This window comes from Triticum urartu, chromosome 6 (genome assembly GCF_003073215.2).
Source record: "Triticum urartu cultivar G1812 chromosome 6, Tu2.1, whole genome shotgun sequence".
Lineage (NCBI taxonomy): Eukaryota > Viridiplantae > Streptophyta > Magnoliopsida > Poales > Poaceae > Triticum > Triticum urartu.
In genome coordinates, this window is record NC_053027.1 from 410,445,510 (window position 1) to 410,458,585 (window position 13,076).

The window sequence follows — 13,076 nt, forward strand, 5'->3', positions numbered from 1 at the left end:
ACTTCACACCTTGTAACACAGGCAAGAACCCTTCCTTTGACTGATCCATTTTGAACAACTTCAAAACTTTATCAAGGTATGTGCTTTGTGAAAGTCCAATTAAGCGTATTGATCTATCTCTATAGATCTTGATGCCCAATATGTAAGCAGCTTGACCAAGGTCTTTCATTGAAAAATTCTTATTCAGGTATCCTTTTATGCTATCCAGAAATTTTGTATTTCCTATCAACAACATGTCATCCATATATAATATTAGAAATGCTACAGAGGTCCCACCCACTTTCTTGTAAATACATGCTTGCACTGGTGCGCGTCGGTCCTAAACTAACGGTTTAAAACCACTTTCCACGACGGGATCTGGCACCGTCGCCAAGTGAGTGTGGGCAATAGGGGGTCCTTTCCACATGACCCCGAAACCATCGGGGATATGCCCTCCTGGCACACACGTTCGGTAAAATGACGTCGTGTGCGACCGGCGAGCATGCAAATACGGAAATACGTATAGTAGAGCTAAAAAATACAATTATACAGCGAAATTGTTTCCGGTCGCAAGTACATCCAACACAGTCAGTCCCTGCTAAACGTTTCCGTTTCTATGCACATCCCACACAGTCGCTACAAGGAAAACGTTTCCATTCATGGGTACATCACACACAATTTTTCCAGTTAAATCGTTTGCGTTATTGAATGTATCACACACGGTCCGCAGAAGAAATTGTGTGGCAAAGGCTGTCCATCACACACAATTTTTATGTGGTAAACGTTTGCGCAAGGTGGCCTAACGCAAACAATTTTCAAGAGAAAGTCGTGTATGATTGTTCATTGATCCAACACGGTTTATTCCAAGAAACTGTGTGCGTTGCCTGAGGTAATCGCCCACGGTATTTTTTCAACAACCGTTTGCAATAGCGAAACACAATTAGCAGGCTAATTATCCGATTATTATTAATCCATTTATTAATCTAATTGATATTTCATATTAAGCACACAATATATTTCATGAAGCAGAATTTCATAATTGAAATACATCAGAGTACAACATGATATAGCTTCAGCACTCAGCAACCCCATTACACAACTGCTCCAGCAGCAAGTTCCACATGCAACATGTAGAACATTTCGAAATTAGCATCATCGATGGTATATAGACAGATGCATTTCATCTGGAAAACTTCTGAAGCGGAAGGCAAATATTGAGCCTTCATTCATGTTGAAGGTCTTCGTAACTTTAGGCCAGTGCATGTTGATAACCCACAAGTATAGGGGATCGCAACAGTTTTCGAGGGTAGAGTATTCAACCCAAATTTATTGATTCGACACAAGGGGAGCCAAAAAATATTCTCAAGTATTAGCAGATGAGTTGTCAATTCAACTACACACGGAAACTTAATATCTGTAGCAAAGTATTTAGTACCAAAGTAATATGATAGTAGTGGTAAAGGTAGCAAAAGGTAGCGGTAGCAAAAGTAACATATTTGGTGTTTCATAGTGATGATAACAATAGCAATGGAAAAGTAAATAAGTGAAGAACAATATATGGAAAGCTCGTAGGCAATGGATCGGTGATAGAGAATTATGCCGGATGTGATCGATCATGTAATAGTCATAACCTAGGGTGACACAGAACTAGCTCCAATTCATCAATGTAATGTAGGCATGTATTCCGAATATAGTCATACATGCTTATGGAAAAGAACTTGCATGACATCTTTTGTCCTACCCTCTCGCGGTAGCAGGGTCCTAGTGGAAACTAAGGGATATTAAGGCCTCCTTTTAATAGAGTACCGGACCAAAGCATTAACACATAGTGAATACATGAACTCCTCAAACTACGGTCATCACCGGGAGTGGTCCCGATTATTGTCACTTTGGGGTTGCCGGATCATAACACATAGTAGGTGACTATACACTTGCAATATAGGACCAAGAACTCTCATATATTCATGACAACATAATAGGTTCAGATCTGAAATCATGGCACTCGGGCCCTAGTGACAAGCATTAAGCATAGAAAAGTCTTAGCAACATCAATCTCAGAACATAGTGGATACTAGGGATCAAACCCTAACAAAACTAACTCGATTACATGATAAATATCATCCAACCCATCACCGTCCAGCAAGCCTACGATGGAATTACTCACGCACGGCGGTGAGCATCATGAAATTGGTGATGGAGGAAGGTTGATGATGACGATGGCGACGGATTCCCCTCTCCAGAGCCGCGAACGGACTCCAGATCATCCCTCCCGAGAGAGTTTAGGGCTTGGCGGCGGCTCCATATCATAAAACGCGATGAATCCTTCTTCTCTATTTTTTTCTTGCCGAACACGAATATATGGAGTTGGAGTTGAGATCGGTGGAGTTCCAGGGGGCCCACGAGGCAGGGGGGCGCGCCCAGGGGGGCAGGCGCACCCCCCACCCTCGTGGCTAGGGTGTGGGCCCCCTGGCCTAGATTCTTTGCCAGTAATTTTTATTATTTCCAAAAATAATTTCCGTGGAGTTTCAGGTCATTCCGAGAACTTTTGTTGCTGCACATAAATAACACCATGGAAATTCTGCTGAAAATAGCGTTAGTCCGGGTTAGTTCCATTCAAATCATGCAAGTTAGAGTCCAAAACAAGAGCAAAATTGTTTGGAAAAGTAGATACGACGGAGACGTATCAAATCCCGCAAGCTTAGACCTTTGCTTGTCCTCAAGCAATTCAGTTGACAAACTGAAAGTGATAAAGAAAAACTTTTACAAACTCTGTTTGCTCTTGTTGTTGTAAATATGTAAAGCCAACATTCAAGTTTTCAGCAAAGATTATGAATTAACCATATTCACAATAACTCTTAGGTCTCATGTTTACTCATATCAATGGCATAATCAACTAGCGAGCAATAATAATAAATCTCGGGTGACAACACTTTCTCAAAACAATCATAATATGATATAACAAGATGGTATCTCGCTAGCCCTTTCTGAGACCGCAAAACATAAATGCAGAGCACCTTTAAAGATCAAGGACTGACTAGACATTGTAATTCATGGTAAAAGAGATCTAGTCAAGTCATACTCAATGTAAACTAACAGTAATGAATGCAAATGACAGCGGTGCTCTCCAACTGGTGCTTTTTAATAAGAGGATGATGACTCAACATAAAAGTAAATAGATAGGCCCTTCGCAGAGGGAAGCAGGGATTTGTAGAGGTGCCAGAGCTCGATTTTGAAATAGAGGTGAATAATATTTTGAGCAGTATACTTTCATTGTTAACATAACAACCAAGAGATGGCGATATCTTCCATGCTACACACATTATAGGCGGTTCCCAAACAGAATGGTAAAGTTTATACTCCCCCTCCACCAACAAGCATCAATCCATGGCTTGCTCGAAACAACGAGTGCCTCCAACTAACAAGAGTCCCAGGGGGAGTTTTGTTTGCTATTATTTCGATTTGATTTGCATAAAGCATGGGACTGGGCATCCCGTGACCAGCCATTTTCTCGTGAGTGAGGAGTGGAGTCCACTCCTCTTGAGAATAACCCTCCTAACATGGACGATACGGACAGCCCTAGTTGATACATGAGCTATTCGAGCATACAAAACAGAATGTTTATTTGAAGGTTTAGAGTTTGGCACATACAAATTTACTTGGAATGGCAGGTAGATACAGTATATAGGTATGTATGGTGGACTCATATGGAACAACTTTGGGGTTTATGGGATTGGATGCACAAGCAGTATTCCCGCTTAGTACAGGTGAAGGCTAGAAAAAGTCTGGGAAACGACCAGCTAGAGAGCGACAATAGTCATGAACATGCATTAAAATTAATCAACACCGAATGCAAGCATGAGTAGGATATAATGCACCATGAACATAAATATCGTAGAGGCTATGTTGATTTTGTTTCAACTACATGCGTGAACATGTGCGAAGTCAAGCCACTCGAATCGTTCAAAAGAGGATACCACCCTATCATACCACATCACAACCATTTTAATAGCATGTTGGCATGCAAGCTAAACCATTATAAGCTCCTAGCTAATTAAGCATGGCATAAGCAACTATAATCTCTAATTCTCATTGCAAATATGTTTATTCATAATAGGCTGAATCAGGAATAATGAACTAATCATATTTACAAAAACAAGAGAGGTCGAGTTCATACCAGCTTATCCCATCTCAATCAGTCCATCATATATCGTCATAATTGCCTTTCACTTGCACGACTGAATGATGTGAATAATAATAACAGTTCACATGCATTGGACTAAGCTGGAATCTACAAGCATTCAATAAACAGGAGAAGACAAGGCAATATGGGCTCTTTTGTCAGATCAACAATAATGCATATAAGAGCCACTTTAACATTTTAATTAAGGTCTTCTCCTATCGACCCCCAAAGAAAAGAAAAGAAATAAAACTGTTTACACGGGAAAACTCCCAACAAGCAAAAGAAGAACATGAAATCTTTTTGGGTTTTCTTTTTAATTACTACTACAAGCATAGAAATTAAAGCTAGCTAAAAGCTGCAACAATTTTTTTTGGTCTTTCTTAAGGTTTATCAAACACACAAGAAGAAACCATAAAAAGGAAATAAACTAGTATGGATGATACAATGAAAAAGTATGAGCACCGACAACTAGCAATGAGTGTGTGAACATGAATATAATGTCGCTAGGAAATACGTACTCCCCCAAGCTTAGGCTTTTGGCCTAAGTTGGTCTATTTCCACGGATGGCATGGCGGATATCCAAAGTTGTAGTTGGTGTCGTACAGAGATGCATAGTCAGATTGCCACTGGCTGGCAATCGCCTCCGGATCCCACTGGTAATCAGACTATCGTGGAGGCTCAAATTGTGGTTCCGGCTCTGGCTCTGCAGCTGATGTAGGGTTCCGGTTTTCAATGCAAGAATCACTAGCATACCGCCCATACTAACAGAGTCGTCACGGAATAAACCATGGAACAAAATAATAATATTAGGAACACTGAGGTTTCCACAGTTTCCGCGACCAATAATGCAACGACTAGCAAATATTGCAAAGTAGCATAAAACAGGAAAATGTATGCTAGTGATTCTTGCATCGGAAACTTTCCTAGTTTCCCCTACAGTGATAGTGTCAATAAACCCGTCCACATCTCTACGATGTATTTCCTCTAAGCTACCCTCGAGAGGTATTTTGCAAACCCTGCTAAATTCATCTAGTGACATCTTCTTAACCACATCATATAAATGAAACTCTACTAAAGGAGGTGATTCCCTAGGATAATAATAGAAGTTTTGCACAAAAGTATTGGTGAGTAAGAGATACTGTTCGCGTTGGTCGCGGAGAAAGTCGGTGAGGCCTGCATTCTTAGCCAATTCATAAAAATCATCATAAATCCCGGCTGCTCTCAAGAAATCATCGGAAGGCCATTCACACGGCCGAACCTCCGCGGTGCGAGGCAAATTATATTTGGCCCTCTCTGCTTCTTCATTTTGCTTTTCCTTCGAGCTTCGGCTCGATGAGCCCCTCAAAAATCTCTTCGTTATTTTCTGAAAAATTCTGAAATTTTTAGTAACTTCAAATAAAAGTAAACCAAACTCAACAAAATTAATAGCAACTACTCCTACAAGTGCCTAGAGCCTATATCATGCATTAGAACCACTTGGAACCATATAAATTTGACATGCAAGCTCAAGAACATGGTCACCTAGGCAACACAAATTTGCAATGAATAAAGCACTAGAACAAAAATTAATTGGACCAATGGAGGAGTCACATACCAAGAAACAACCCCCAAAGCAGTTTTCTGAGAGGTGCTTTGAGCAAGGAGATCGAAAATCGCAGCAAAATGAGCTAGATTTCGTGCTTGAGCTGGATGGTGATTTTTTTTGGAGGAAGAAGAAGTGTGTGGGTGCAGGAAAAAGTGGAGGGGAGCCACCGTGGGCCCACGAGGCAGGGGGGCTGTAACATCCCAAATTTTCAATTTGGAATGTTATACATTAGATCATCATTGCATATCATATTTATTTGCATTTTGGTTGATCCTAGAAATTCTACGCAACTCAAGGACCCTCGGAGAGAGTTGGGGATTTCGTTATTTTTCATATTTGAGTTTTCTCAAATTTTGAAAATAAGATCATTTGATTTTATTTATTTTATCCTCAATTATTTCTATTATAAAAATATGAGAGAGGGAATAAAATGACTTTCCCAAAATAAATAAATATTGAGAATTTAATAATAAATCAAATAAGATTTAATTTTGGATTTATTTGCTATTTTATTTGAATTTAGGAAAAATGTGCGTTTTCCAAAATTGCATTTAGGCCCCAAATAGATGTTCATCCTGTGCGGCTTGATTTTAGAAGCCGGGGAAAATTTATATCGGGATTTTTGGAGTCCATTTAGTATTCCTTTTGTTTGTTTTTCTGCGTGTAATAATTTTTAAAAAAAAAGAGCGAATCGACTACGGGCCGTGTTTGGCCCGGACTCCTCGGGGGGGGGGGGCCTTTATATAGCGCGCCCCGGGGCCCGAATCAGCCCATGCCGCCGCCCTAACCCTAAGACGCGCCCGAGCTCAGCCGCCGCCGCCCGCCGTGGCCGCCAGAGCCCCGCCACCGCCGACGAGGTCGATCCCGCCGCCGCCGCCGTTTTAAAAAAAACCGTTCGGTTTTTCCGTCGGTTTTTCGTCGGTTTTTTTAGATCCGTTTTTTTAGATAGATCGGTTTTTTCTGGTTTAGTTAATTAGTGAGCGTTCGCTCGTTCATTCGTTTTAACGAACGCGTTCATCATTTAGATCCAGATAACGAATGTTCGTTTGTTAATCTGTTTGTCGTTTTTCTTTTTCTCGGATTTATTCTGCGATTTTTCTAATTGCGATTTCTTATCCGATTTTCGTTTTAGTTTAACTTTTCGCTCGTTTATCGGAATCAGGCGATTCAAGCGCCTGGAGTTTCGTCTCGAAACCCTCTTTCCATTTAACTAACTCAAACAAGTTTTTGCCTCTGTAAAATTTGACCTAGATCCAGAATAGAAAACAAAGCTTGTTTCTTTTGCCGTTTGTCTTTCGTTGCTTCGTTCGATTTGGTTCTTTTTGCCACCGGAGTTCTTAAGTTGAACTTTCTGGTTAGATCTCTTATTTGAGTTTTACCTATGCATTAGTTGAGTACTTATTGTATGCTTGTTTGTTTGTGATAGAGTAACCGGAGTGCGCCGCTTGCTACTTCGAATCGCTAGGTTTTGTGGATCATCAGCAAGGCAAGTAACACTTTGATCAGACCTCCTACTACCCAGTTTTATTGCAATAGATCCATCCTCACACATTTCATGATTAGGATCTAATTAAATTGTGGGTTTTGGGAAGTAGATGAGGTAGTACCTAATACCTGTGTTATTATTAAACCCTTGGGAGTTACTTCTACGTTTGCTTATATTGCCATGCTATGCTAGTATACGTGGATTGGGTGAGTGTATCCATGACAAATGTGAGATTGTTAAATTGATGGTTTATCTAAGGTGGCAACTTAAACACACATCTGGGTGGATTGAGGCACCTGGGTATTCCAGCGATTGCCTGTTTTTCTTTTGGACCGCCACCCAGGCTCAAAGGGATCATGAGATTATTCATACTAGAAACTTCCGTGTGCAGCCACAAGCTACTATGAGCTCTAGCATAGTTGATTAAGTTATGCGAACTCTTAAAGTGGTAGACTAGCAGATGTAGGGGAAAGTAGGTGTAAGGGTCTACCCGATCGTAAGGTGCTAGCGCTTCTGAAAGACTATGTCTCGGTCATCCATTTCTCAAACACCATGAAGTGCGAGAATCCCAACGGAGGAGATCGAGTCTTGTGGGGAAAAGTGCGCAAACCTCTGCAGAGTGTATAAACTAATCATGGTTAGCCATGTCCCCGATTATGGACATCTTGAGTATCTAGTACTTGGATTATCATGTGAATCTCATCATGTCACTCTAATCAATTTGTTGGGTTTTTAATGATGATGTTTAATTGGGATTGAGAGGGTGTCTACACTCTCAATGTTTAACAACCACCATGATAGTTAAATAAAATTTATTCCTTTTTTAGTAGGGAAAAATTGGATTTACGCAAAACTGTAACCATAGAGCTTTCCACCAGCCAAATATGCATGTAGTATAGCCTTATTCTTTCATTGCTCTCTATGTGTTACATTGCCAGCATATTCCATGTGATGACCTGTTTCGGGCTGCAGCGTTCATGTTGCAGACTTTTCAGACGACGAGTAAGGTGCTTTTAGGTCGTGGTTCTATACTCGGTGATGCCGTTGGAGTTGATGGACTCACTTATCTTCCAAGCCTTCCGCTGTTATCGTTATTAGATGGCCTTATGCCATCTTTATTGTAATAAGTTCTCTTTTGAGACACTCGATGTAATAAGTGTGTGGTTGCTACTCTGTTATAAATCCTTCAAGTACTGTGTGGTGTCAGCATTACTGATCCAGGGATGACACCGGAGCACAGAGATTGGACCGTTTGAGGTCTGGCCACTACAGGGGCGCGCCCAGGGGGTGGGTGCACCGTGGACCCTCGTGGCCAGGTGCTTGCTCCCCCTGCTGTGTTCTAAGTGACAGATATTCTCAAATATTCCGGAAAAAATCATATTTAAATTTCAAGGCATTTGGAGAACTTTTATTTTCGAGGCATTTTTATATTGGACGGATAATTCAGAAAACAGACAGAAATTACTATTTTTGCTTTATTTAATATAAATAACAGAAAGAAAAAGAGGGTATAGAGAGTTGTGTTTTCTAACTTCATCCATCTCATGCTCATCAAAAGGAATCCACTAACAAGGTTGATCGGGTCCTGTTAACAAACCCATTCGAAATAACATGGAACCGGAGAAATTTCGAATAACATTAGGTTACCTCAACGGGTGTCGGTGTGAAAACCGGCGGATCTCGGGTAGGGGGTCCCGAACTGTGCGTCTAAGGCGGATGGTAACAGGAGGCGGGGTACACGATGTTTACCCAGGTTCGGGCCCTCTCGATGGAGGTAATACCCTACTTCCTACTTGATTGATCTTGATGATATGAGTATTACAAGAGTTGATCTACCACATGATCGTAGAGGCTAAACCTAGAAGCTAGCCTATGGTATGATTGTATGTTGTCCTACGGACTAAACACTCCGGTTTATATAGACACCGGAGGGGGCTAGGGTTACACAGAGTCGGTTACAAGGAAGGAGATCTACATATCCGTGTTGCCAAGCTTGCCTTCCACGCCAAGGAGAGTCCCATCCGGACACGGGATGAAGTCTTCAATCTTGTTTCTTCATAGTCCAATAGTCCAGCCAAAGGATATAGTCCGGCTGTCCAGAGACCCCCTAATCCTGGACTCCCTCAGTAGCCTCTGAACCAGGCTTCAATTACGATGAGTCCAGTGCGCAGATTTTTTTTCGGCATTGCAAGGCGGGTTCTTCCTCCGAATACTCCATAGAAGATATTGAACACAAGGATAGTGTCCGGCTCTCAAAACAAGTTCCACATAGCACCGTAGAGAGAATAATATTTCCACAAATCTAATCTGCTGACACGTTTAGCAACATGACATCATGCCATGGCTCGGTCATTATTCAAACCGTTTTTCTCAACCAGCACTGCACATATCGCGAGGCGGTTTTCTTGACACGTCTTGTCGAAGCAGAGATCGTGTCCCCTTATCACGGGATTCTCATCAATACGCGTATGGGTAACCCAACCGCGCCATCAATTACGGTGTTCGGGGAATAAGCGATTTTACCAGGTAAGTGTGGAGGCGCATCGCCCGCGCATCGCCTCCCACGCCTTCTTCCTCCTTTCTTATTCATACTCGCACACTCGAGCTCCAGCGCCCAAGTTGGCGTCTTTCTCCTTAAACCACTCCAAGCATGTCCGGAGCGGGAGGCAAGTGGATGGTCTCCTCCGTCACGGAGGAGAACATCACAAAGCTACGGGAAGATCATCCCTATGCCCGAACCCCATGAGAGGGTAGTTTTCCTTACCCAGTTTGTCCGCGCACTGGGATTTCCCCTTCACCCGTTTGTCCGCGAGCTCATGTTCTACTACGGGCTGGATTTTCATGCTCTGGCCCCCAATTTCATCCTCAACATCTCGGCATTTATCGTCGTGTGAGAGGCCTTCCTCCGCATCAGGCCCCACTTCGGCATGTGGCTGAAGACCTTCAATGTTAAACCAAAGGTGGTGGTCGGCCAGCAAGCAGAGTGGAAATCAGGGAGGTTCAATGTCACCTTCAATGTCACCTTGCTCGAAGGCTCCTATGTGGAGACCATAAAGGGGTGGAAATCGGGGCGGTTCTACATCACCGAGCCGTGCAACACCAACTGGGTGGCGACCGTGAATTTCGATCCGGAATCCCCACGCGGCTCACTTCCTGGAAAGAGAAGGGCCTGACCTGGGGTTCCCCGGTAGAGCTGACCGGACTCCAGACCTGTATCAAGAACATGATGAGCAAGAAAATCAAGCTCGCCAACGTGGTCCAGGTCATGCTCTTTCGCCGGATCCTCCCGTGTCAACGACGGGTATTCAATTTGTTGGAGTTCGACCCGGCCAAGCACCAGACGCTGCGAGAGCTCTTCGACACAACACACAAGGACGTATGGAAGGTGTTGTTCAAGGGCGCCGAGGTACCTCCTCCCCTTACCGAGGACCGCGGACTCAGCGCAAAGTGCCATGCCAATCCGGTAAGTTTTTATATCTCACAGGATATTTATTTGCCCCAGTTTAATCATGTGCGGGATCTAAGCTTCCATGCCATTAACAGGACTGGGTAGAGACAGCGGAGCAGATCGATTGCCCAGCCCCCCTGCCTAAAGATCCTGCAGATGCTCTACTAACGGAGATGCTGGTTCCGGCGCCTTACGAGGTGCCAATGAAGAAGGCCAAGAAGAAGGCCACGGGGACCCGAAAGGGTCTCCGGCGCAAGGTTATATCAGACTCACCATCCGAGAACTCCGAAGCGCACTCCTCCCATGAAAACGAGGAGGAGGAAGAGGAAAGTTCCCCCCCATCCGGGGGAGACAAGAAAAGGAGGGCCGCCCCAACTGGGGAGGCCGAAGGTTCCAAGATGGGAAGGACCCTCCTTCCGGACTGCTCCACAACAGCCGCCTACAGCGACGACGAGTGGTTACCCAGGGACAAGCCCCTGGCGAAGTCATAAGTATCTGGATACCATAGTAATTCACGGTATGTTTTATTGCACTGCTTCTCCTTACGCCGAATATGATTATGCAGTCCATCCCAAGCCCGTCTCGACGTATCTTCGTCGGACGGTTCTTTGGACTCGTCGGATATGAATAGCGATTCACTTCCGACTGCCTACACCCCTTGCCCTACGGACAACGTCAAGGTGTTGTCTCAAAAGGCACCGAGCCGAGGGGAGGTAGTCCTGTGGGCGCCTCGAGGCGACCTTCTGGACCATGAGCGCAAAGGGAGCAAGATTCCCACGGGCTCCAAGTTCGGCCCCCAGCCGAACACTGCGCCGGAACCTTCGGTGGTTCCGGACTCCGGCAAGCGATCCCCCGTTAAGAGGGGCAAGCCACCTGTGGCGGTGGCCTCTGTCCATCTAGAGGCACCAGACAACTTGCTGGATGCGCTTCGCGGCGCTTCCATCGACGAAGAGCACCGCACTATCATGAGTGCGGTGATCGAGAAAGTCGGTCCGCCAAAAACGGACTAACCAAAGCTTGTGCCAGCCTCCTAACAGGCTTTCAGGTAAGCAATCAAAATATAGGAAAATATTACCGCATAGACAGTAGCCCCTGATGCTCTGTTTGGCGTTCGCGAAGAAAGGCCGAATATGGGATCAAATAATGACTCAGGAGTCTAATCAGAATATGTCTATGTGCATATGTCAAATAATGACTCGAGGAGAGCAAAGGTAAGCAATACCTTGTCGATATATTAAAAAGAAATTCAGTTGTAAAGTAATAGGATCATCATGAATTTGCCAGGGCCACGACCGAGGTGGCGACCCTGAAGAAGGCGCTGTCCGAGGCCGAAGACAAAGCGGACAAGGAGCACATTGAGCGGGAAAAGCAAGAAGCCCGGGTAGGCGAGGTGCAGCAAGAGCTCGAGGCTCTCGCCAAAAAACACGAGTCCTTGGAGCTTGACTCTAAGATGCGAGAGTCCGAGCTTGCGAAGGCGCTCGAAAGCGCATAGAGCACCAAGGCTGAAGCCCACAAGGCTCTCCAGAAGATTGATGCGGTGAATAAGATAGCAGCGGGTAAGGCATTCATTATGCAAAGCAAGCATGTGAAGGAAACTTTCCTTTTACTTACCCGAGTTCGGAGCTCTCCAGGAGCGTTTGCAGATGTTCCCCACAGTGTACTGGATGCCACGGAGTTTTACCGAGCTGAGGAGGGGAGCTCGACGGAAAAGTTGTTCTGGTCTCAGTATATTGGGACCGAACACCCAATGCCCTTGAGCGACCAGCTGAAGCAACTGGTCGAGCTTCACAAGGCGGCCGAACAGGCCATGAAGGCTCTTATAGTCCAGATGTGGCCTAGCGATCCCCTTCCTAGCTGCTACTTCGGTCTGGTGAGGCGGCTTGTGGATGCCTGCCCACGGCTTGAAGTCATAAAGCGGTCCATCTGCATCGAGGGTGCACGCAAGGCTTTTGCCCGGGCGAAGGTGCACTGGGTGAAGCTGGACGCCGTAAAGCTGGTGAAGGAGGGGCCGCCGGAGGGCAAGGAGCATAGCTGCCCCGAAATGTATTATGACATTGTCCTGAAGGGTTCCCGCCTTGTGGCGGAGGAATGTGCTAGAGATGTAATTTTTGAATGAATATGCTCATGTGATCATGTAATGTGAAACGAGTTCATTTGCGCTATGCAACGCTTTTTGAATTTAAAATATTACCTTTTGTGCGGCCGTTTATAAAATCTGAGAGTTGGCCAGTCGTCGGCTTCTGCCCCCATGTAACTAGTACTGGGGTGTTCGGGATAAACCCGAGCACTCTTTATCCAAATTTTGGGTCCTTCGAGGGAGGTGTTCAACACAACGAACCAGGCAATCGGACTATAAGGCTTTATCACTCTCACTTAGCCATAGAAGTCTACAATTTTA